This window comes from Labeo rohita, chromosome 5, assembly GCF_022985175.1.
Source record: "Labeo rohita strain BAU-BD-2019 chromosome 5, IGBB_LRoh.1.0, whole genome shotgun sequence".
Taxonomy (NCBI): domain Eukaryota; kingdom Metazoa; phylum Chordata; class Actinopteri; order Cypriniformes; family Cyprinidae; genus Labeo; species Labeo rohita.
This window is the reverse complement of record NC_066873.1, coordinates 29952620-29978238: the sequence shown is the minus strand read 5'-3', so window position 1 is coordinate 29978238 and position 25619 is coordinate 29952620.

Here is a 25619-nt window from a genome sequence, read left to right as displayed (position 1 = left end):
CAGACAATTCCATTAATCATATCTGAGATCAATCAGTGCTGAACACAGACCCATCAGTTGACATCAGCTGAATGATTCAGCAATTACTACAGTATAAATTATCCTTTAAAATACATTATGAAACAAATTGGATGTTACTTATCTTGTCAGAGCACTAGATTTCACTGACTGGCAGCATGTGGCACAGCATACCAAAAAAAGCTAAAACAATGATGTAAATAATCAGAGCTTTGCTTTTCCAAGTCTCAGTAACAGTGCACTTCTGGTGTGAATTAAAACTTCTTGGAAAGCCGACAAGTTCTCTCAAGAGCTCTCGTAGCGAAGGTTTTTGCTTCTCTATCCAGGCTCATAGACATTATCTCACAGTGGAATCACTTGACATTTGGGATTTGACCATTTCCTACACCCCAGTTCCTTCCTGCTGGCAGATAATTGCATCAAACATTAATGATGACCTATACAAACAGGCTGCATGGAGGGCATGGCTCAGCTGATCCACACACTTGAACTCCACTCTGAGCGGTAACTGGGATGGATTAGTATACAGAGTGTGCAGATCGCTCATGCAGGAACCAGCAAGCCTAGGGAGAGACTGGCCCACTGACGCTTTGGTTTCGATATCACACTAGGAGTCTGGGCCACAATGGATTATGTAAGGAATAACTAACTGATGACAGGATAATAATTCATCAGACCGGAGTCAATTATTCCACTCATACTACAGTTACCACACCTCAAGAAGACACTGTTCAGATGCTGTATTTAAAACATCCGTCAGGGTTTTGACCTCTAAACGCTCTTGTGTTTAGGATTACGCATCTCATCCTATGCCTCCATTGCTAATTCCAAAATGCCATTTTAGACCTAGTATCAAAAGCTTGAGCTGTTGATAGCAGACTGATGCAGTTATTAAGTTATTAATGAAGTTTTTGTGAGAGAGAGAGAGAGAGAGAGAGAGAGGGGAAAAAAAACTGTCAGCCATGATTGAATAATTCTGTTTCAGTGCAACAAAATGTAAACTTTTACAAAACCATTTTTTTTTTTTTTAATCTATAGTTTTGTAACCTTAAAACAACTGCCATTATGGTGAAGCAAAATAGCTTTTCCACAACTGGATGTTACATAAAACCCTTACATACATAACTAATAACAAGAACTGTTATGAAACTATTATTTAAATAGAAAGAAACAATTATTTAAATAAACTACCATCACATGTGAACTGGCACACAGGGAACTCTGGGAATGTCAGATTGTAAGACAACTTTATCTTTTTCACTTCCACAAACTATCTTTAGCAGCATTGTAGTGTAAAATTACATGAAATGTAAGATCTATTATAGTTTTTCAAATAGTAAAGTTTATTAAAGAACAGTATAATTTTTACGGTCTTTCACAGTTAAAACTACAGTCATTTTTTATTTATTATTAGACCCTCTACATGTAGCAATTAAGAATATGTATATGTACCATGAAGAAATTAGACATCATAAATGAATTACTGATATATTTCCCCTTTTCTCTAACAAAACCTATACACCTTGTTCTTCAACGCAGAAGTATGCAGAAGTAAGCTGAAGTAAGCATGGGCGAGACTAGTGATTCATTAATTAGAAGAATAACAACATGCAGTAAACGGTAAAACTGTTTGCAATACAAACCAGTGTGTTCATAATTAAGATAATACATTAAAATAATATGGTAAAGACACACCAATTTGCAATATCAAGCAGCAAAACAAGCTGTTTTGTACAGCTAAAAATAGCTGGACGCGGATGAGACCGGAAGCCAGACCAAAAAAATATACAAATGGCCGTGTCCGCTCTTATGAGAAAAATAAGGTGGATTGTCTTTCTACAAATTTAATCAACAAACTATAAAGGAAGAAGAGACTCATTGTCAAAACCATCAGGTGTTGTAATCTCCGTTATCGTGCAACAAAAGCAGATCTGGAGTTAAATCTCTCCCTCTTTGCCCTCAGTGGCAAATATTGTGCTAATAACGCAGGGGCTCTTGCATTTGGTTAAGTGGACACCGCAGCGAAAATCTGTAATTACAACTCCTAAATTAGTGTGCAGGAATGTTATTGATTCACATAACTGTTTCTTTGCTGTGACAAAGAACTACTCCCCTGCTGGCGTGAATGCAATTTTGTCTGTGAACTGTGGGCAATGTTATCTTGAATAACTGCACTTTAGGAAACATGAATAGGTGAGGTGGAGCAGGTTTCTCTCTGTAAATTGGGAGCATTTTGCCACTGGGATCACTGAGAGCAACACAGGTAGACTGATTTAGAAATAGTTTTGAAAGACTTGAAATTACAATAGGCTATACATGCAGCAAGATCAGCTGATACATCTTTTACAGATAAGCATATGCTCTCAGAATCGTACTTTATAGAAGTACAAATGCCTGTCTTTGTATAGAAGGCAAGAACAAATATGTCTCAAAGTATAGAAAATCCTCAGGGACTTTACAATGCGCTTGCACTGACCTTTAAAAAGTCACGGCTGAAGATGTCCTGTTAAGGTTCCATTACCTTCAACCCCTCACTTCCTCATCCAGTTTCAGTGTGAAACCTTAAATCTTTTATTTTAAATAATGTCGCTTTACAACAGTGCTTTATGAAGACCAGGAAAGTGACACTATAAACTAACCAGGAACTTTAAAGACAAAATTATATGCTATTTATACAACACAAATTAGTACACTGCACAAATTAAACATTCGTACCATTCAAAAGTTTTTGAACAGTAAGATTTTTTATGTTTCTGCTCACCAAGCCTGTGTTTATTTGATCCAAAGTACAGCAAACAGTTTTCTATTTGAATATATTTTAAAATGTAATTTATTCCTGTGATTTCAAAGCATCATTAGTTACATTATCCTTCAGAAATCATTCTAATATTCTGGTTTGCCGCTCAAAAAACATTCATTATTATCATTATTATTTTGAAAACAGCCAAGCAGAATTTTTTTCAGGTTTCTTTGATGAATAGAAAGTTCAGAAGAACAGCATTTATCTGAAATACAAATGTTTTGTAACATTATAAACGTCTTTATCATCACTTTTGATCAATTCAAAGTATCCTTGCTAAATAAAAGTATGAATATCTAATTATACTGGCTCCAAGCTTTTGAATAGTACACTGTATAATATTACAAAAGCTTTTTTATTTCAGATAAATGCTGATCTTCGGATCTTTCTATTCATCAAAGAATCCTGAAAAAAATGTACTCAACTGTTTTAAATATTGATAATAATACTAAATGTTTCTTGAACAGAAAATCTGAATTTTAGAATGATTTCTAAAGGATCATGTGACTGGAGTAATTTTGTTAAAAATTCAGCTTTAAAATCACAGGAATAAATTACATTTTAAAATATATTCATATAGAAAAAAAGTTATTTTAATATAAACAATAGTACAGCTTTTGCTATATATTTTGATTAAATAAATGCAGGCTTGATGAGCAGAAGAGACTTTCAAGATTAATAAATGCTGTAAAAGTATTGTTCATTTTCAGTTCATGATACATAATGCATTAATGTTAACAAACAGAGCCAAATTTTTAAATAGTATAAGATGCAACAGTTCTACAATTTAGAATTACCTTTTCACAGTCGAGTTTTACAAAGAACAGGAAAGTTTAAGCGTGAAATGGAAGAGACATTCAAACAATAAGTGTGTCTAGACTGAAATAAGAAAATAGCCTAAATCTAATTTGAATGAAGTGCATTTCATACAAAGGCAAAAAATAAAATGCAAGCAAACAGTATTCCCACAAAAGCAAAGCAGAAACAATCAGTTTTTCTGTGAGAGATTAAATGTAAAGTCAAATTCTGCTGTGCTGTTAGTCTTAGGGTTCAGTATCTTGAGTGTTAAAGACCCCTGCAGTAGTGCTTCATTATTCTTGGCTGCTGTTTCTCTCATTTCTCTCTTCCAGGAAGGGGTGGGGTTATTCAATTCTAACGGGACTGCGCTGATACCCACATATCTGAGTTCTCACTTCAAAGGCTGCAACTTAAAACACCTTTCCATTGATCTCAAGGCCTAAGTAATTGAAATACAATTATACATGCTGCGGGGGAAATTAATAAAGGAAACAGCATTTAAAATCACTCTCTGAGAACATGAAGGGAAAGGAGACCACTGACCCTGATGAAAAAAGACCAGAATCGGTGTCTCCAAATGGCTTCTTAATCAGCTTAACTTCCTTGGTCAACCAGCCTCACTGGAAAGATTCCAGTGGCTATGACTAGACCAGCACAACACCAGCATTAACTAGCACAAATCAGCCTGGTCTAAGCTGGTCTTTTAAACAACATAGTTTGAAGAAGAACTTGCTGCTTAAATGTTAAATATTCCAGCACGATTAGGAAGTTCTTAGATGAAACCACATGCACCAACAGAAAAAAGGGAAATATGCATCAGCTAATGACATTAAGTCAATCTTCAACGTCCGTGCAAGTAAATTACAAACAGACATTAAAGAGAATGTTCAGTCAGACCCCCTTTTGATGCCAGTAGCCCCCCTGATTATATATTCCTGAGGACAGCATATTCAATGAGCAACAGTCCAGTTTCCTTTCCAGTCTATGTGTTTGATCACTAACTAGTCACATACATTACCGAGTAGAGCAGAGAAACTCAATTTTATTTGCTTGTTTGAGCATTTCATTTTTTCAAGAATACAAGCGTAATGATTGGGTGGGTAGTAGGGTTTTTTATCTACTCTGAACTGTGAAATTAATAGTTGCAGCGAGAGAGAAGAAGAAAGGCAGAGCAACTGCAGTGCAGATCAAGATGAGAAATGTTGTGTCACATGCATCCTAATCAAGTTTTGGAGATTCAGCATAATCTAGCAACGAAGAGGAAATGCGTGCTAAATAAGATGGCAGAGCAAAAACACACACAAGTGTTGTTTTTTTCCCCACCTTTGTCTGACTCATAGTTCCGGGAATAGCGATTTCTGCTTTTGATCGCATGGTAAACACATTCTCGCTTCAGATGGTTTTGTTTTACACCACACCACAGTCAGAATTAGTGATTTAAATGATCGTGAGAGCCATTTAGTGCAGTTTGCTGGGCTATAAAATCTATGATACAAGTCCATTAGTTTTAAAAGAATTCATGAACACTTGTCCAAGCACAGCATTAGAAATTTGACCTTCCGAGTAAGGTAACATTTATGTGGGTAAGCTATGAGATTAATTGAAATTTCAATGTTTTTAGCAGGTATGTAGTGTAAAAATATTTTGTACATTTCATGTACGTCAAAATTCAAAATATATGACCAGATTAACCTAATTACAATATTGGAAACTCATAAAAGTCCTAAAGATTAGATAGGATAGAAAATATTCCTGCACAATTGCACAGTTCAAAAAGCAGAGATGCACATTTGAAAAAGCAGCGAAAGTGTTTCCTATCTATTTTTCAAAACTCATGTTACGCATCCTGTAAATAAATCTTGTCGATACGTTAGACATCCAAAAGGAGTAAAAAGCTTGTGCGGTGTGTTAGCATCTTCCCTCCCCCTACATAGAGACAATTGATTTGTGGCTTTTCAAAATTTAAATAATGGATGGATCTGGCAGTCAATAGTGCATGGCCATTAATCTTGATTTATGTGCTGTAGGGGCCCATCTGGCTGCTCTGCACATTATTCTCAGTGGAAGCTATTGAACAGAGCATTTTACACTAACTCCAAAAGTGCCAGCAGGGCCAGAACATCATGCCCATTCAAACTGACTTTTGAGCCAAGTGGATTTTAAATACAACTTCCATATACTGTAAGTTGCATGATTATTGCAATATTATTTATTATTAGCATTAGGCCTGTCACAATAATCAATAGGGCCTATATTGACTTAACACGCAATATATGTACATGGTCTTAATCATTTTTGGTGAAACAATATATTGCCTATTATATTTACATAAAAATTAATGTCACCAGCTTCTCATACACAACGTGGTGTAGTCATGAGGTGCTAGTTCAAGTTGGGATTGTGTTTTGCAGTAACAGTATGCACCCTTAAAGGGTGCATACTAAAGTTCACTTCCAGAACAAATATTTACAGATAATTTACTCACCCCCTTGTCATCCAAGATGTTCATGTCTTTCTTTTTCAGTCGTAAAGAAACTATGTTTTTTGAGGAAAACATTTGAGGATTTCTCTCCTTATAGTGGACTTTAATGGTGCCCACGAGTTTGAACTTCCAAAATGCAGTTTAAATGCAGCTTCAAAGAGCTCTAAATGATCCCAGCCAAGGAAGAAGGGTCTTATCTAATGAAACGATTGATTATTTTCGAAAAAAACTGACAATTTATATACTTTTTAACCTCAAATGCTCATTTTGTCTAGCTCTGCTTGTACTCTGTGTATTCCAGTTCAAGACTGTTAGGGTAGGTCGAAACACTCCCATCTCATTTTCTTCTCCAACTTCCAACAATCGTCATAATTTCTTTACGACTGAAGAAAGACATGAACATCTTGGATGACAAGGGGGTGAGTGAATTATCTGTAAATTTTTGTTCTGGAAGTGAACTAATCCTTTAAGTTACAGAAAAAAGAAGGTTGGAAAAATCTGTAGATGGAAAAATTTGCATGCAAGTTCTTTGTGCATTTTTCTTTTTTCTACTTGTTACTTGGCAGTTTTATTAGGAATATTCTTAAGAATTAAAAGATCATTGTCATTTGAATGTGTGTAAGCCTTCTTGCCTTATTATGCTGTTATATTAAAATTATACATTCAGTGACATAAGATGGCCTTAAAATTACAATATTATCACTTGTTGCAATTATTTCTGGGGCAATATATCGCACAACAAAAAGTTGTTATCGTCACAGGCGTAATCACTATAAAAAAATGAAAGCTAAAGTAATTTTACATTTAAAATTATGTGATCATCTACCCACCCCCATGTCACCTTTTTAACTTTTGTTCTATGGAACAAAATGTCAAACTGCTCTTTCTTTCCAACAAGAATACATTATGATCACTGGCTGTCAGGTTTAGTTGCAATTTTGCTTGGATTACTGAAAAAAATTGAATAGAATAAAATCAAATGGAAAAAATAAAATATGAATGAAAAAAATGAATGCTAGGCCTGGATCTGAACAAGGGAGCCCTTTCACACACAGATTATGAAACTGTTTACTGAAAGAAGTAGTCACTCAGTAGCAGTAATGTTTGTTTTTTGTTTGTTTTTTTTTAGTCAAATCTTAGTCAGTACCGAGTGAGTCAGAGCCGCTGGGAAAAGGGACAAAACTTGAAAAAATCTGAAGGGATCGTTCACCGACAGAAGAGTCTGAAATGTTTGTGTGCATTTTTTAGTATGTGAAAAAAGATCCAATTTTTATGACGGACGAATGTTTCAAAGGCAGTGTGTAAATATTACTGACACAACGTGAGGTCGTATTTATATTTTAAAGGAGAAGTCCACACAAGAATTTACAGATAATGTACTCACCTCCTCGTCATCCAAGATATTCATGTCTTTCGTTTTTTAGTCATAAAGAAATTATGTTTTTTGAGGAAACATTTCAGGATTTTTCTCTATATAGTGGACTTATATGGTACCCCAAGTTTGAACTTTCAAAATGTAGTTTAAATGCAGCTTCAAACGATCCCAAATGCGGTTGTAAATTATCCCAGCCGAGGAAGAAGTGTCTTATCTAGCGAAACGATACGTTATTTTCATAAAAATAATAAAATTTATATATTTTTTAATGTCAAGCGCTCGTCTTGTTTGCGCTGCCTTCATGACAGTTAGGGTATGTCGAAAAACTCCCATCTCATATTCTCCCTCAACTTCACAATCGTCCTATATCGCCGTTTTACCTTTTTTGTTAAGGGTGTTTGATCTTCTTTGCATGATCACTTTGCAAAGACTGGGTCAGTACTTCTGCAGCGATGTAGGATGATTTTGAAATGATTTTTTTAAGTTGAGGGAGAAAATACGATTGGAGTTTTTTGACATACCCTAACTGTCTTGAATCAGAATACACAAAGTTCAGGCAGAGACGAACAATTGAGATAAAAAAGTATTTAAATTGTATTTTTGGTAATGAAAATAACCGATCGTTTCGCTAGATAAGACCCTTCTTCCTCGGCTGGGATCGTTTACAACCACATTTGGAATCGTTTGAAGCTGCATTTAAACTACATTTTGGAAGTTCAAAATCGGGGCACCATATCAGTCCATTATATGGAGAAAAAATGCTGAAATGTTTTCCGCAAAAAACACAATTACTTAACGACTGAAGAAAGAAAGACATGAACATCTTGGATGCCAAGGGGGTGAGTACATTATCTGTAAATTCTTGTTCTGGAAGTGGAGTTCTCCTTTAATGACAGAATTTTCATTTTGGGGTGAACTATACCTTTAACACAACATACTGATATTAACTTCCATTCTTTTCCAAAAGATAAGCAAGCATATGCTTGTTAATAAGCAAAATAAAAGACATTTAGACTCTGTAAATTTAAGCTAATGTAAGGCACACAGCCATCACATAAGATAACTATCAAAAAGTCATTTTTATTAAACTGAGACATCTCTGCTAAACTGACTTAGCACCAGCACCAGCACCAGTGTTTCAGAAAAGCAAAAGATAAAATGGTCCCAAATGCACATAATATTTAACAACTGTCTGCAATGCTACTGAAATAAGTACGAATATTTGCTCTGCTAAACAAAGTGTCTCAATGAATTGTTTGTTCCACTACAGCTATGAATACCGCACAAAACAAGGCATCTCTCAAACAGACAGATCATGAATAATATATTGCACAAGGATTGCTGGTGCAATTCACCATGTCACACGGTTAGTGAAAGTAGTGTACAAGCAAAAGGTGATGATTTTAGACATTTAGAGTCAACTACTTCTTTTTTCCACTAAGATTTGCCGTCTTGACAATTTGTTTGTTTTGTTGCCTCTGGGCTGCCTGAAATTTTACCACAAACTGATACACAAGAGAGGTACAAGCAAACAGTGTTTCTGTAATGATTTTGTGTCAACGCTATGTTTGCAATTCAAGGGATGATGACTTAGAGGTAATGCAGCTACTGTCAGAGACATTTTGGAAATACATAGTAAGACAGTGTGAAACTAAGATACGAAGGGAATGACAAGACAACTACAGTGTTAGACACTGCTATAGTAACTGTTCACTGCCCTCAGAAATCCAATAGCCAATTCCTGTTTCTGAGGTCATGAGTAGATATTATCTGAATTTGGCATTTATAATTCTTGTTCAATTATTACTGGTAAACAGAAGTTTCAGGCATGATTACTACAAGCTTAAGTCTAACCTGAGGCAATCCCATCCTCAGTTAAAAAAATTTTAAAAATCAAGCTATTCCCAGCATTAACACTGCAGAGAAAGAACTTGAGACTTCTTTTCGATGTTATCCTGGTATTCTGCGTCTGAAACTAAATCCTCTTATTTTTCTAATTAATCAACAGGAGACTAGATTATTATCTGAAACATTATCCCACAGCACTATGCAAACTGAACTAAGTGTTCATCTGCCTGCCAGTGCAATGGTATTTTAATAGGCAGAATTGAAGATCAAGAGGGAAAATCAGAAAGCTAAACGAATGTACAGATTAATGAACGAATTACTGTTATAATTAATCAACAGGAGACTAGATTATCTGAAACATTACCCTTTAACACTATGTGCAAACTATGTTCTTCTAGCCACCTAGCCACTTTTTACCACCAGAAGTGACAAATTAAAAGGAAAAACACAGGACGTTATGTAATGAAAAGGTGAATGGATAAATAAACAGATGTTTTAAAAACACCCCATTTTATATTCACCCCAAGTTGCTGTGTGAGCTTTGATTGATTTTAATTATTTTTAGAGTAAGCTCTCCCCGCAATAAAAAACACTGCAATTACAGTACATATGCATGCCATTTACTGTTGTGCCAATCTCATATGCATGCATGGCGGCTAGCTTACATTTATGCATTTAGCAGACACTTTTATCCCAAACTGATGGTTAAAAGCTGAGGGTTATCAGGCCCTGGAGAATACACGTTAACCTTGTTGCACACGCTCTCACAAAAAGACTCCATCATGGTGCAAAAAATTGGAATCTAATTTTGTTTCAATCTATAATAACAGTCAAAAACACATTGCAGATCACAATGTTAACTGCACATTACTACACTATATTTTTTTACTATAATGTTTAGAACATATGAGGTATAGTGTATATAGTGTATACTATAAATACAGTAAAAACAATATTTTGAAACATTACTGAAACTTAAAATACTTTTTAGATGTCATTTATCCCTGTGATGACAAAACTGCCTTTAGTGGCACTTGATCCTTCAAAAATCATTCTAATATGCTGATTTATTGTTATAATCAATGTTGATTAATATCTTTGTGGAAACTTTTTTTTTAAGGATTCTTTGATGAATAGAAAGTTCAAAGAACTGCATTTGTTTAAACAGCATTTCTTTTTGCAACACTATAAATGTCTTTACTATACCTTTGATTAATGCATTTTTTGCTGAATAAAAAATTAAAAATCTTAAAAATCAAACTGTAGTGTATAAAATCGTGCAAGATCGGTAGCGCATTAATGCAAATGTACATGTATACAGACATAGCAACTATCACAAATTCATTACTCTGTGGAAACAAGTGGGACCTCCTCTTGATCCTTAAAAAACATGAATAAAAAGGTAAACAAGGTAAAAGGAAAATATAACAACTCATGTTATTAAATACACTACCAGTCAAAAGTTTTTGGACAGACATTTATTTTGTTTTTTGTTTTTAATAGTCTCTTCTGCTCACCAATCCTGCATTTATTTGATCCAAAGTACAGCAAACACAGTAGAGTTTGGAAATATTTGTACTATTTAAAATAACTGTTTTCTATTTGAATATATTTTAAATGTAATTTATTTCTGTGATTTCAAAGCTGAATTTTTAGAATCATTGCTCCAGTCACATGATCCTTCAGAAATCATTCTAATATTCTGATTTGCTGCTCAAAAAACATTATTATTATTATTATTATTATTATTATTATTATGTTGAAAACAGCTGAGTAGATTTCTGAGCTTTTTCAGGTTTCTTTGATAAATAGGAAGCTCAGAAGAACAGCATTTATCGGAAACAGAAATCTTTTGTAACATTATCTTTATCATCACTTTTGATCAATATAAAGCATCCTTGCTAAATAAAAGTATTCATTTATATAATTTCAAGCTTGAATGGTATAGTGTATAATGTTACAAAAGATAAATTCCATATAAATGCTATTCTTAGTATCTTTCTATTCATTAAAGAATCCTGAAAAAAAAATGTACTCAACTGTTTTAAATATTGACAAATATTTAAAAAAATGTTAATTTATATAGATAATAAAAAAAATGTTTCTTGAATAGCAAATCAGCATGTTAGAATGATTTCTAAAGGATCATGTGACACTGAAGACTGGAGTAATGATGCTGGAAATGTAGCTTTGATCACAGGAATAAATTTCATTTTAAAATATATTCAAATTGAAAGCAGCTATTTTAAATAGTAAAAATATTTCACAATTTTACTGCCTTTGGATCAAATAAATGCAGGCTTGGTGAGCAGAAGAGACTACTTAAAAAAACATCAAAAATCTTACTGTCTAAAAACAGACTGGTATTGTACATGTTTACTTGCAACAAGGATAAACATTATTTGAAAAATATAAAGTCTTTGTCTTGCAGCAAAGCTTTCGAGAACCATTGTTTTTGGTAGTCTGAGCTAGGGGCACCAAAAAGACATCCCTTAAATGTCACAGCATTCATACATTGCTGTTCAGTCATTGATTGTTGTCATGTGGCCACTTACGCATTCATGTCATCTCACTGGTTTTGTGCAGAGAGAGAATTTAAGTGGAAGTGAGATGTGAAGATGTGGGTTGTAGAGTGCTGCCCTGATTAGGTGACCCGGACCAGGGGGAGGATGTACAATTATGTCTCGTTGCTGAGGGCAAAATGAAGCTGAGGTTAATGTTAGGAGACAGATGGACTGGGGGTTGAAGAGCTGCAGTACTGCAGTGCTGGGAGTGAGCTAAGGTCAAAATAAAAGATGGATAAAACTTCTGTTTATGTTACTATGATGTGTAGACTTGATTTTTTCAGATTAAATGTTAAGTGACCACTGACCTTCATCTCCATCTTGTTTTTCTGCCCTAAACGTCTCAGTGCATTACTGCACAGAGTCAGAGATGCACACTGGGTAGGATGGTCCCAAATCCCATGTCATACTCAAGGTTTGATAAGAGAGTGGGTGTGAATACCTTCTCTAGACACTAGGTGCCGCTATAATAATCAAAATTATATTTTCACTCATAAGGAAATCTTTTCCATGGGCTAAAAAGACATGCTAACAAGCCAAACATTGACTCTTTGAAAACATACATTACTCTGCCATCATTTTATTTCAGCAGCCAGTGATTTCAGTTATATGAAATAGGGATCATCATTACATTTGGGGTAGAATATGTGCATGATGCCTTCAAAAGTTTCGCCACTAAATCGCAATTTAAAATTTACTTTTCTGTTTCTAAGGACAGAAATTTGTTAGAATCTAAACTTTTTTTATTTTAAGGTCTACAGGGAACATTAAAAGTTTTGTGAAAAGATTGCTGTTGCTAATGTGTCCTAGGATTTTTAGCCAGAGAACAACTAGTGCTGTAAAACTCTTTAGTCTCCTTTTCCTATTAACTATCAAAAACATGTTGAATTTTTAATTAGATGCATCCGCAGCAAATATAGTATCAAGCATGGCCTAATTTATTTAAATGGCTACAACTCCTGAAAGGAATGGCCAATTTGTATGACATTTGGGATAAATACTGTACAGTCAAACTGAAATATTAAAGCTTCATCTAAGTGGAGCATGGATTACCAGCCAAACCCTGACCTCTTGATCTGACACAACTTCACCACAAGATGGTAGTATCACAAACATAATCAACACCTTTTTATCACAAAGTGCATTGATATCAATTTTAGTCAGCAATGATCTTGTTAAAAAGAGAATGTTTTACCTCATTAATTTTAAACTATTTTAGAATAATAAAAAGTTACTCTAATTTAAAAGAGAGCTTCAGAAAAGATGAAAACGGATAATACTGCTACAGTACTGCAGCATTTTTAGCAGTTATGTTTTTCATCATTTTTAAAAGTGTACAAAAATACCTAATGGGTAAACTTTTTTCATATAATATACTGTACATATTGATGTATAACTGGTCTGTTTTACTGATCATCCACTAGATGGCTCCCCTGACCATTTCCCAAACGGAGTCAAAAAGCAACAGGTGTTCTTTCATTTGTTTGCAGTTAGAACAAGTACATCTGCACAGAATAGCAGAACTAAAGAACAGAATGCTACAGTGGCCATCACTGACTGACACAAAAACACTTCTGAGCATTCAGGACCAAGGTTTCACGCCAAATAAAGATCAAAGATCAGCCTTATTTTGGAAGGCCTGCAAAATAAATGACTTCCCTCTTTTCTTCTCTGTTTGTGTACACTTCTTTACAGGTCAACAAAGCACATTTAGAAACTTGAGCTAACTATGCTTATTCTTTCTCTTCTTCGCACACAGACAGACATGTGTTCAAACAAACTGGATGCTCTTAGCAGATGCCACGTGCCTGGATGGCCTTTCTACAAGCAGTGTACATAAATAAATAGCACTTGTCTTTTTGGCACATTCAGTTGGACAGGCTATACAAAACAGATGAATAGTCAATAAATAATCTGAAAACACTATTTTCAGTCTCTACTGGATCAGAGCCACACATTTTTGTTAAACAAACATTCTCTCTGAAGGGCTTGGGGTGATTTAGTACACTTAAGTCAAGTTTGGGTGCAGTCCAGTTTAGCACATTAACATTTTATGTTGTTATTGTTATTGGAATGAATATGAAAGATTTTAAAGTTCTGTGGACCAACATGTATATGTATACAAATGCATGTTTAGGAAAGAACTAATGTGAGGCAAGACAGGGTTAAGATTGTCCCTCCGATCCACCTGTAACTCATGCCCAAGTTAATATGTTTATTTATCAACTATTAAGCACAATTAATTAGTGTTTTAAAATGTTGCCCTTGCTTCACTTCTTTACACGACTATTACCATTCAGCCTGCTGTTTTCTTTCATGTGCAATACACCTGCCAAATTTGCCATTTTCCCTTTTGATCCAAGATTTCCTTCCCCTAACTAAATTCTACCTAAACTCACAATAAAATTATCTCAAAATCTCAGCATAAAGAGATTGTTTTAAAGCATCTTAAACAAATATCAAAGTTCTAAGGAACGTTAAATTGATTTTTGAGAATGGTATGACAATTAGAGATTAGACTGTACAGAAATTGAAATCTACAGATAACGTCAGTACACACTATATACAAGTACTCATGCAATGTTAATGTTGTTAACATTAGCAAATTAAGAACAATGCATAATAATAATCTTCACATTTGACATGAACTGAGCTAATTTTGAGATTTGATCACCATTGCTAGCGCAATTTTTTTTGCTGGTCAGAACAAAACTGGCAGACATGTTATTTACTGTTAAGTAAGTTCAGATGATATTTTCAGCTAAAACGTCTTATTTCGGACAATTGCAAAGCACAATAAATATGCACGCATACACTCTTAAAAATAAAGGTGCTTCACGATGACATAGAAGAACCTTGTTTGTCTAAATGGTTCCATAAAGAACCTTTAACATTTGAAGAACCTTTCTGTTTCACAATAGGTTCTTTGTGGCAAAAGAAGGTTCTTCAGATTATAAAAAGGTAAGAAAGAGATGGTTCTTTAAAGAACCTTTGACTGAATGGTTCTTTGAGGAACCAAAAATGGTTCTTCTATGGCATTGCTGTGAAGAACCTTTTAAAGCACCTTTATTTTTAAGAGTGTACACCTCAAAACATTAGATTCATCCATGCTGAGCACAACCCAAGAAGATAATTCTGCAAATAACTGTAATTGCAGGTTTAAAACAGAGATGACGACAAAGAGGTAAAACTTACAGATTGCAGCTTTAAAGCAGAAGAAAAATGTACAAATAATTTATTCACCCCCTTGTCATCGAAGATGTTTATGTCTTTTTTTCTTCAGTTGTAAAGAAATTATGATTTTTGAAGAAAACATTTCAGGATTTCTCTCCATGTAGTGAACTTCTATGGTGCCCCCTAGTTTGAACTTCCAAAATGCAGTTTAAATGCAGCTTCAAAGGGCTCCAAACAATCCCAGCTGAGGAAGAAGGGCCTTATCTAGCAAAACGATTGGTTATTTTCTAAAAAAAAAAAAAAAAAAAAAAAAAAAAAAAATTTATTTACTTTTTAACCCCAAATGTTCATCTTGTACAACTGGTATGTCGAAAAACTCCCATCTCATTTTTATCTCCAACTTCAAAATCATCCTACATCTCTGCAGAAGTACCGACCCAGTGTTTACAAAGTAAACGTGCAAGAAAATGACATGGGAGTTTTTCGACATACCCTAACTGTCATGAACCGGAATACACAGAGTTCACGCAGAGCTAGACAAGACAAGCATTTGTAGTTAATAAGTATATAAATTGTTTTTTTTTTTTTAGAAAATAACCAATCGTTTCGCTAGATAAGGCCCTTCTTCCTCGGCTGGGATCATTTAGAGACCTTTGAAGCTGCATTTAAACTGCATTTTGGAAGTTCAAACTTGCGGGCACCACAGAAGTCCACAATATGGAGAGAAATCCTAAACTGCTTTCCGGAAAAAACAATTTCTTTACGACTGAAGAAAGAAAGACATGAACATCTTGGATGACAATGGGGTGAATAAATTATCTGTAAATTTTTGTTATGGAAGTGAACTTATCCTTTAAGTGTCTTTTAAAGTCAGAGAGGTTATTCCAAACGAACTAATCAGATTCTAGTGGGAATAGGAGAAAGCCTGAGGTAAGGATGAGTGTTTAGGTGACCTAAAGCTTCAGTCACAAGCAGATCTCACTTGCATAGAGGGGATTGGAAGAAATCTACAAGCTGGACTGTCTCTCAGTTTGCATTTACATATAACACATTTCATGATGTTTCTTATTCAGGCGTGTTACATCAAACAGGCTTGTCAAAAATATCAAAAGCAGTTGGTTTGTGTGCTGCTGCTGCTGTATTTAACATGCACAGTGCAGCACAGGTTGGGTGTGAAGTGGAGTTGACAGTGCACGGCTCGGACAGCTGAGCTGCTTAATGGCTTTAGATACCAGGCGGCAGCATTAAGCCCATGTGCTCTCTCTTCTACTCTTGCCGCACTGACCTGGCTATGGTTAAGCTGAACAGGTTTGAGACCAGTTCTTTCACAGGGCCAGAGCACATGCACTCACTTATATTACGCTGCTGCCTAGAAAAACACAGCCAGATGTCTTGGATCTTAGATGGCTCCAGAAGTGTTATTGGGTGGTTAGGGCTGCGTCTGGTGTTTTGACACTTGATCATTTCAGTGTGGTCTTTTCTGTTGATGTTATGTATTATAATAGAAGTTAACACAGGGGTTTGTTATGCTGGAACCCCTCCCAAGCACTAAACAAAAAGTAAACTGAAACAAGGCACTGCAGACTTATGCAATAAGTAATGTTTTTCTGACTGACAGGAGAATAAAGTTGTATTTATTAGAAGAAAAAAAAAAATCTATATCCAAAATTGTTTTTAAAAACAAAAGATGATTTAAGACACATGTGATATCTTCAGCTTTACATTATATACGTAATGACTGTCAGTGCATGCTCATTTTTAACTAATACCATCCAGTTATTTATAATTTAATTCATACTGTGAATTTGCTTTTATATTTTTAGTTTGAATTTCTAATTTTTAGGTTTATTTTATTTTAGTGTTAGTTCAGTTTTACTTTTTGTTTTATTTTTATTTCAGTCTCAATTTTAGTACTTAATTTTCTTTTAATTTTTCATTATTGCAATAAACACAAATATTTTTAATAGTTTTAAGCTCAGATTTTCAGCTAAAAATGTAACAACTGTGTCCATTACTTTGCACACCACACATAATGGAAAAACACATTTACACATTTCACATACTGTAAGAAAAAAAAACAAGTACTGGTAGTTTTCCACCAGGACATTATCTGCAAAGTTTATTGACATTTCCTTTAACCCTAAAACACAGCACAATGTGTAATTCAAAATACAGGGAAAAGACCTGTGAAAAAACAATATGGAAAATTCCTTATTTTTAACACATCACAGACTTTTCTTAAAGTGCAGATGCAACCCACGAACTACTGTTTGAGCAAAATAAACAAAAATCATATGTAAGTATTTGACAGATACTTGTAAACCAGTGCAACTCAGACTGCATTCAAAGTAGGGCCTGTGCATTTTAGGGATATGCCTGAATAGTGAATCCGTCTTTGGAAAGGCACGGAAAATGAATAACGCATTCTACAGAGCTACTAAAGGGATATGGTTAGCCACCTGCTAGTGGTAGCCTGCTACATACAGTGCATAAAATTTCACTTACCACATAAACAGAGTAAGGAGAGATGATTGATAGGATGATGGTGAATAATTTGAAGATCCCAAGCACCACTGACAAACACCTAATCTTGTAAAATGTGTGGTAAGAACCACCTAGCAGTAACGTAGTAGCCCATACACAGAGTAGGTGTGATCGCGGATCTCGAAAGTGAAAGTAAAAAGCGACCGCAAATTTAAACTTGAAACCTCCTTCGAGATTTTTTTTTTTTGCTTTTTTAATAGTTTTAAATAGTGTAATGTGAGCTATTACAAGAGTTGGCTACTTTACCTAAGTTTGCCACCTGAACACACAAATAATTTGACTCGATTCAACAAAAGTGGTTGGACAAAAAAAAAAAAAAAAAAACTCTAAAAAAAATTAATTTGTCCTTCATGGACAAAAATGGGCACCCATAGGAAATGGGAGATGGGAATAGGAATGGGAAAGCATTTTTTTTATTTGTCAAATAAAAATCAATAAATGCAACACAAAGCAAATGCATACACATAAATGAAGAGGTGAACCTATACAACATTCGCACACACACACTTCAAAGTCAGATCAAAGTCCTGCTGTAGGACTTGTTGATGATTCCAAACAAAAAATGTCTGGAACATGCTACTTGTTCATTTGTTAGGTTTATTGTTTATTTTTACTATTTACAATTAAAATTTGACGTTTTTTGTTTGTTTGGTTGGTTGGTTGTTGTTGTTTTGTTTTTTGTTAGAAATAAATGATTACTCTGCCTCCTACTTTGTCTTTTCCTTATAGCATGGTCAGATCTGTCTGTAAGCAGGTTTTTTCTTCCCCTACAATTTTAACTTGTGATAAAAACTAAAATGAAAGAGGTTAAGTCACAACAATGGTTTATAGATTTCATCTTATATAGAGCCATTGAGTACTACATATAGACCAATTTACTGTTTGCAAACAATGATGATGGTTTTTTGTGGGCAGAGCCTATCTGGTTGCAGAAAATGACAGTTTCCATAGAATAAAAGAATAAAAAAGATAAATTTGAGTTTATATTTCAAAATTCTGACTTTATTCTTGCAAATCCAAGATTATATGTCACAATTCTGATAAGAAAATTAAACTCGCCTTGAGTTTAATGTCTCTTTTGAGTTTATATGCCACATTTCTGACTTTTTTTCCCCTCAGAATGGACAAACTTGCTATTGTTGAGTTAAGTCAAGTTATAAAGCCCTAATTGTCAGAATATGTGGAATAAAATAATATATAAGGTATTGGAATAATGTAAAATGTTATAGCTTTAAATAGTATTTCATTACAGTAGTACTGTACAATAGTATTGTAGGGCTAATATGATATGTCCCCTACGAACTGCATATGTGAATATTATGTAGACCTATTGACTGACTTTCGGGCCCAAATTGGTCCACGAAGGACAAAATAAGGGCTGCAACACAAAGGATGTTTGAGGGTTAAAAGAGATTTCATTGCCTTGTATATTAATAGCAGCTCCCTGATGCCCGCAATTTAGATACAGCATAAATTACCCAACTATATAATTGCTAGAAAAAGCACCGAAATATATTTTTTCCTCCCATCTCGTATTTATTTCCTTTAGGAATTCTGTATTACACGTCATTTCTTTTCCGAAAACAGTAATTGGATTCGGACACATTCCTAACACATTTTATCAGTTTTTGCATTCCATGGAAATTTAACCCATGACAGGCATACTGCACTGCTCTTCTGTTTGAGGTACAGTAATGTAAAATGAATGTATGATCTTTTTTTTCCCTCCCAGAAGTTAACCTTCACAGTAACAGCGGGTCTGTATTATTTAAAACTGTAATCTAACTTGATCTGTCTGGGATGGCTTCAAGATGTTCTATTTCTGTAAGTCTAAATACAAGAATTTGGTCAGGTGGTGCCAATTTAGGTCACATTGTTGTATCTATGCCCCTAATGTGACCTGGTTCACTTCCCATTGGTTACCCTGTCTAATCCTCCCACTGCAGCGGCCATACTCCCATCATGTGGTCTCCCTGTCCTGCCAGATACCTCACCATCATCACCCAAACTTCTACAGCATCCATTTCACCTTTAGCATTCAGTCTCCTTCTCTTACTCCTTTCTCTCTTTCTTATTTTATCTATTTGGATTCATTTTGCTTTCTGAAAACAAATAGCAGTGATAAGAAAAATTCAAACGTTTCTAAAAATATCACAAGTTATGTAAAAGATAAAAACAGCTTGCAGACACAGATTCTGGAAAGTGAGGGGAGTAAGAGTTTATAGAGAGGAGTTACTCAGAATCAGTATCAACAATGATTAGATCTCTCCGAGGACGCACTGAGGAAACGGCCGAGCACTTCACAAAGGCAGGCTCACAATAGCTGACATAATTTATGAAAGCTTTTCTTTGTGATGTTATCGTAATGGCTTCACCTGAGTCCACAACAATGAGTCCCGCCCATGCCTGTGCGATAACATCATGTATAGGAAGTTAAGAGCATTTGCAGAGCCTCAGAGTGGCGCAAGACTCAACTGGAATAAGGTGACAACGCCAGGCTCCTTTCATTTCCTGCCCAGTCGCTGGAAGGTTCAAACGCTGTACTTTAGGATCTTATCAGCGTCTGATGTTAAACTCTACAAAGAGCAGCTGTAGTTCTACAGAAGCCCCACCTTAAATTATGACAGAGGTTCATATCAGCCAAGATCTTGATTCTGAAGTACTCATAAAATAACTCCTATGGGAAATATATTTCACATTTACATATTTCAGGTTAAGAATTAAGAATGTTGCTCCTAGATATTCCTGAAGGCGTTACATGGAAACACACCTGTGCTAAAATTATGTGTGCAGATATCAAGACCGGAGGCAAATACGTTTCTCAATTATCCGAGTCATTTTAATTGAGTACAAAGTGTTTTTTTTTTTTTTTTCTGAGGAGCCTCTATAAATCATATGAATACATCAGAGAAAGTATTTTTTATTTTATTAAAACAGGCCAATTTCAATTATGTATTAGTAAACATAAGTGGAAACTTATTGTAAAGTGTTACCAAAATAATTTTACAAAAGTTTAATTTAGTAATATTTGTTTCATTATTTTGTTGGGCACACAAAAAAAGGCTCTTAAGAAAAAACACCTCATGCTAGTACAAAATGACTAATTGAATAATGAATAATTACAGGTAAATTTGTTGTGGCTTCCACTAATGCTTGCGTGAGATGTTATACAATGTAGACATTGCCAATGATATGGTCACAAATCTCAGCTAAATAAGAGTCATTTCTGAAGCTGCATCCACAGACGTTTAGATGACTGGAGACGGCATGTACTATGAAATCATTTACTGCAGACAAATAAGTAGCATAGCATTTACCAGGTTCCTCAGACAACGCTCAATGAGTCACTGAACACAGCCACGCAACAAGTGCCAAAGGACAGACTCTCTAATGTGTATAACGCTGATGTGATGTAAAAGTGACGACATCTGTGATTTAACCAGGATTCTAGTATTGCAGGTTACTGAGGGGATTCAATTCCCACAAATGTCTGTCCCATCCATCACATTTAACACCATCCATACCTTCTCTCTAACTAAGCCAATAAACACAGTCTTAGCGAAGACTCCAAGATTTCACACTTCATCTTCATATCTGTGTTGACACAGTGCACTTTGCTAACAACCAAAAGATTAAAGCTTAAAAGTCTTAAAAAGATTAACACAACAGCAGTCTGACGACGTTTAGCCTGTCATCAGTTTTGAAACAGGCTGTTACCTCATTCAACCTGATGAAACACTGAAATACTCCGTGACGTATCTAACTACACTCCCTCATTCTGCGCAATAAGGGTAAAGTCCATACAGATGAATAATATTATCAGGAGCTCTTACATCACAGGTGGTTCCCTCACTTCTCCGTGAAGAGTGTCTCCATCAAACAAATGAGGCAGAGATATTGAAAAAAGAAATAGAGTCAATATGGAGTTCTAAAAAGAAAAGATTAGCTATTTATTTTATGTGACATTTATCAATATGACTGCCAATTTATGTAATTGTGTATATTGTGTAAATTGTTGCAAATTTGCATTTTATGACTGACTCTATATAAAAAAAGTTGTCTGTCTCTCTGTATTAAGTAAATATGCAGTTTTAGCCCATTATTAGTAAACCACAATCGACAGCGGTCCAAAAATACCCTGGAGAATAAATAAATAAGCAGAGAAATGGATATATAAATAGGAGGGCTGTTCTGCCATTGTGTGGTATCGAGAGGGCTTCCTTCTCAACACCTGCAGAGAAAAAGGAGGACATAGGGAGTGGGGAGAGAGGTGGAGAGGGGAGCAGGACAAAGGAGAGGAGGGTTTGAACAATGGCAAGGCCGGTCAGTGGAACTGCAGCGAGACAGAGAGTCTGCCGGCCGCGACAGCCGCCCTGCCCCTGGGGCAGCCAAAAGAGCCACACAGGAAGAGGCTTCACTCCTCTGTCCAGAACACACACGACAGGGAAAGAACAATAGAGAGGAGATCCCCTCCAGAGAGACTGCATTTGATGACAGAGTCTATCTGAGGTCCAACAGAAGCACAAGGCCAAAGTGCATTATAGGACAGCGCATGTAATTGCCAGCAGCAAATGATGGCCTTCTTTCAGATTTACCTGGAACATACAAATAAAAGCGCTAAATTGAGTCGCTAAATTTTTAGATTTAGGACTTTAAACGTCTGATCCAAAATACAGCAAAAGCAGTAATATTGTAAAATATGTTTACTATTCAAAATAACTGCTTCTATTTAAATACATATTAAATGTAATTGATTCCTGTGATCAAGTAATAATTTATTGTGAATTTATTCCTGCTAAAATTCAGCTTTGAAATCACATGAATAAATTGCATTTTAAGATATATTCAAATACACTTAAAAAAATAAAATGAGTCAACTTAAAATAATTTGTTACCGTGCTTCCTTAAAATGTTAAGTTCAGTCAACTCAAATAAGTTTAACTTGTAATGTTAAGTTGTGCTAGGTGACAACTTAGATATTTGAGTTGACTGAACAAAAAAAAAAGGTTTGTTAAACTTAAAAGCTGGGCTTGTTACCCAACTGGCCTAAAATTTTAAGTTGAATCAACACTAAGTTGTCACTTAGTACAACTTAACATTTCCAGTTGACTAAACTTCTTTAAGTTGACTGAACCTAAAATTTTAAGGGAGCCGGGTAACAAATTATTTTAAGTTGACTCAACAAATTGTTTAAAACAATTATTTTAAATAGTAAAAACATTTAAAAATGTTACTGTTTTTGCTGTACTTTGGATCAAATAAATCAGGCTTGGTGAGCAGAAGAGAATTCTTAAAAAAAAAAACACACAAACAATCTTACTGTTTAAAAACTTTTGACTGGTAGTATATGCCTCATGTAATAAAAGTAACTGTAGACTCTATAATTCGAAAGTTTAAGGTTGCTATTTTTTTATGTTTTTGAAAGAAGTCCCTTGTTCTTACCTAGACTGCATTTATTTCAATTATTTTTTTACAATTAATTTATTACAATTTAAAATAACTGCTTTCTAATTTTCTATGTTTTAAAATTACTTGTTTCTGTGATGGCAAAGCTGAATTTTCATCAGCCATTATGCCAGTCTTTATTGTCACATCATTCTACAAAAATCTTTGTGATATGTTCATGCTCAAGAATTTTCTCTTATTATTAAGAGCGTTGGAAACTTTTTTGTGGAAACATTTTGTTTTCTTTGGATACTTAGAAAGTTCAAAAGTGCATTATTTATTTTAAAATAGAAAATGTTAAGAAGGAAAAAGTCTTCTGATCAATTCAATGCATTCTTTCTTGCATTGTTGACTCCAAAGTCTATAATATTCTCCAAACTCTATAATAATATTATTAATAATGATTAATAATTTTGTAATCAAAATATGTCACTTGTCATTTATATTCAATTAAATTATGTCTCTCTTTCTTAAAAACATTGTCTTGCCCCCATTTTTTATTGTCAATCTTACATTTTCATTTATCCACAGCAAAAATGAACAAATCATCACTAGTGATGGAGATATGCGCACAGGAAATTGCAGAAACATGGCTGAAATGTCCCAAATATTTTGCTTGGGATGTGGACACTGCGTCAATGAGTCAGCATAGCTGGTCTCGAGTGACGCCGGGTCTGTAGGGGTCAGATGCAATGTACCGTACTGACGTACCACGTATACGCACAAACGTAGACGTACACTTACAAACAAACACAAAGAATTGATTCATCCATTGGTAACAATGCGCTTTTCATCACCAGTGTGAGCCTTCTCTCACCCAGCGCAATCTAGGCTTGCAGTGACTTACAAATAAAGTATGTGACTCAAGGAAACAGAAAGTTATATCCGCATGCGTAGCGGAAAGCAGTCTGAACATGCCACTTAACGCCTGCCCCACTGGTAATCCCATCTTTCCTGTAAAGCAGCCATTTCTCATCCTGCCTGACGTCTGTTGGACAGCCACAGTGTGGTAGATGTTTCCCTATCACCACTGTCATTATAGGGTATCTGATGCAAATAGAGGAACTTGGTGACAATGTGCATAAATAAGCATTCACGTGTAGAGAAGTTAGTCTGTCAGCAGCTGAGTTGGGTTGGTGACATGACCGGTAGAGAAACTAGACTTCCAACTAGTCAGCTGGGGAAAACTTGTTTACGGAAGCATTTGTGAGTGATGACGTTGAAGGGCTGCCTGGTTCTGCTTTTGTGACAACCACATTAGTTTCAGAAGACATTAAGTGTAATCACTTTTATATATATATATATATATATATATATATATATATTTTTTTTTTTTTTTTTTTTTTAAGTTAATAGATACAAGATTATTGGAGTTTGAGATAGAAAATACTATTTTAGTTTTTATACTTCAAAATGTCATGTTTAATATGTGTTACTTGCCATTTCTTTGTAATTAACTGTGAAAGATACTAGAGTTAGTGGAAATTTTAACACCTAATTTTTTTGATTGTAAAACAAAAAATAGCCAATAACATACCAAGCTAAGATTGACTTTTTAATGTTACAACCAGATATTAATTTCTTAATGTGTGCAGAAATTCACTAAACCCTGAAGGACCAGCGCTGTCTTACAACATATTTTTTACGAGAATTCATACGACCTCACTCATACGATTTTGTGCAATTTGTCTAGACTCCAGTGACAGGTAGGTTTAGGGGTAGGACATTCGTATGAATTCATAGAAACTGGGGAACAAAATTTACCAAAAATTGTTACACATTGTTGGCTCCGATGGCCTTGTAGGGCAGTGTGCAGACACACAGTGCAGCTGCGCTCGGACCGAGATCGAATCCCACCTCATCGAGCCTTCCCGATCCCACCCCTCCTCTCTCTTCCACTAATTTTCTGTCATATCTCCACTGTCCAGTCAGAGAAAACTGGAAAAACTACCGTGAGATCGGGTTGGAAGGACAATAAAAGTCTAATCTTGGGCCCTATTTTATTTCTGCTATTCGGTAAAAAATCATGAAATCCAGTCTTAAAAATGGAATTTACTGAACAACGCATGGACTAGTGTCTGTGAATATTAAGGCACAAAATGAATATTTAAATATGAATCCTGCATGTTCTGCGTGTCTTCCTGTGAATGAATGGCGCAGATGTGCAGGTTCTACACAGTTACTACACACATACTGAAACGTGTGCGTGGCGCTCGTGGTGTTTTCAGCCTCTGCCGCCTCAATATATGAGCACAAACACATAATCAATCTCTAGAACTCTGTCACTTTATGAAGAAGTCACTTTATGAGCATTTTACCATTTCTTTTGAGAAAAACTATTGTCATATCATATACAAATAGAAACTTAAAGGTCTTTACAGCAACCTGTCAAAATAAAAGTTCGGTTTAACTTGAAGAAACTGTGACAGAAAAAACATTACTTAATGGAAGGTTCAAACACCCCAATGACAACAGGGTTCAAATGCTCACTGATGCTTCAGAAGGAAACACAATGCATTAAGAGCCGGGGGTGAAAACATTTTAAATTTGAAGATCAGGGTAAATTTAACT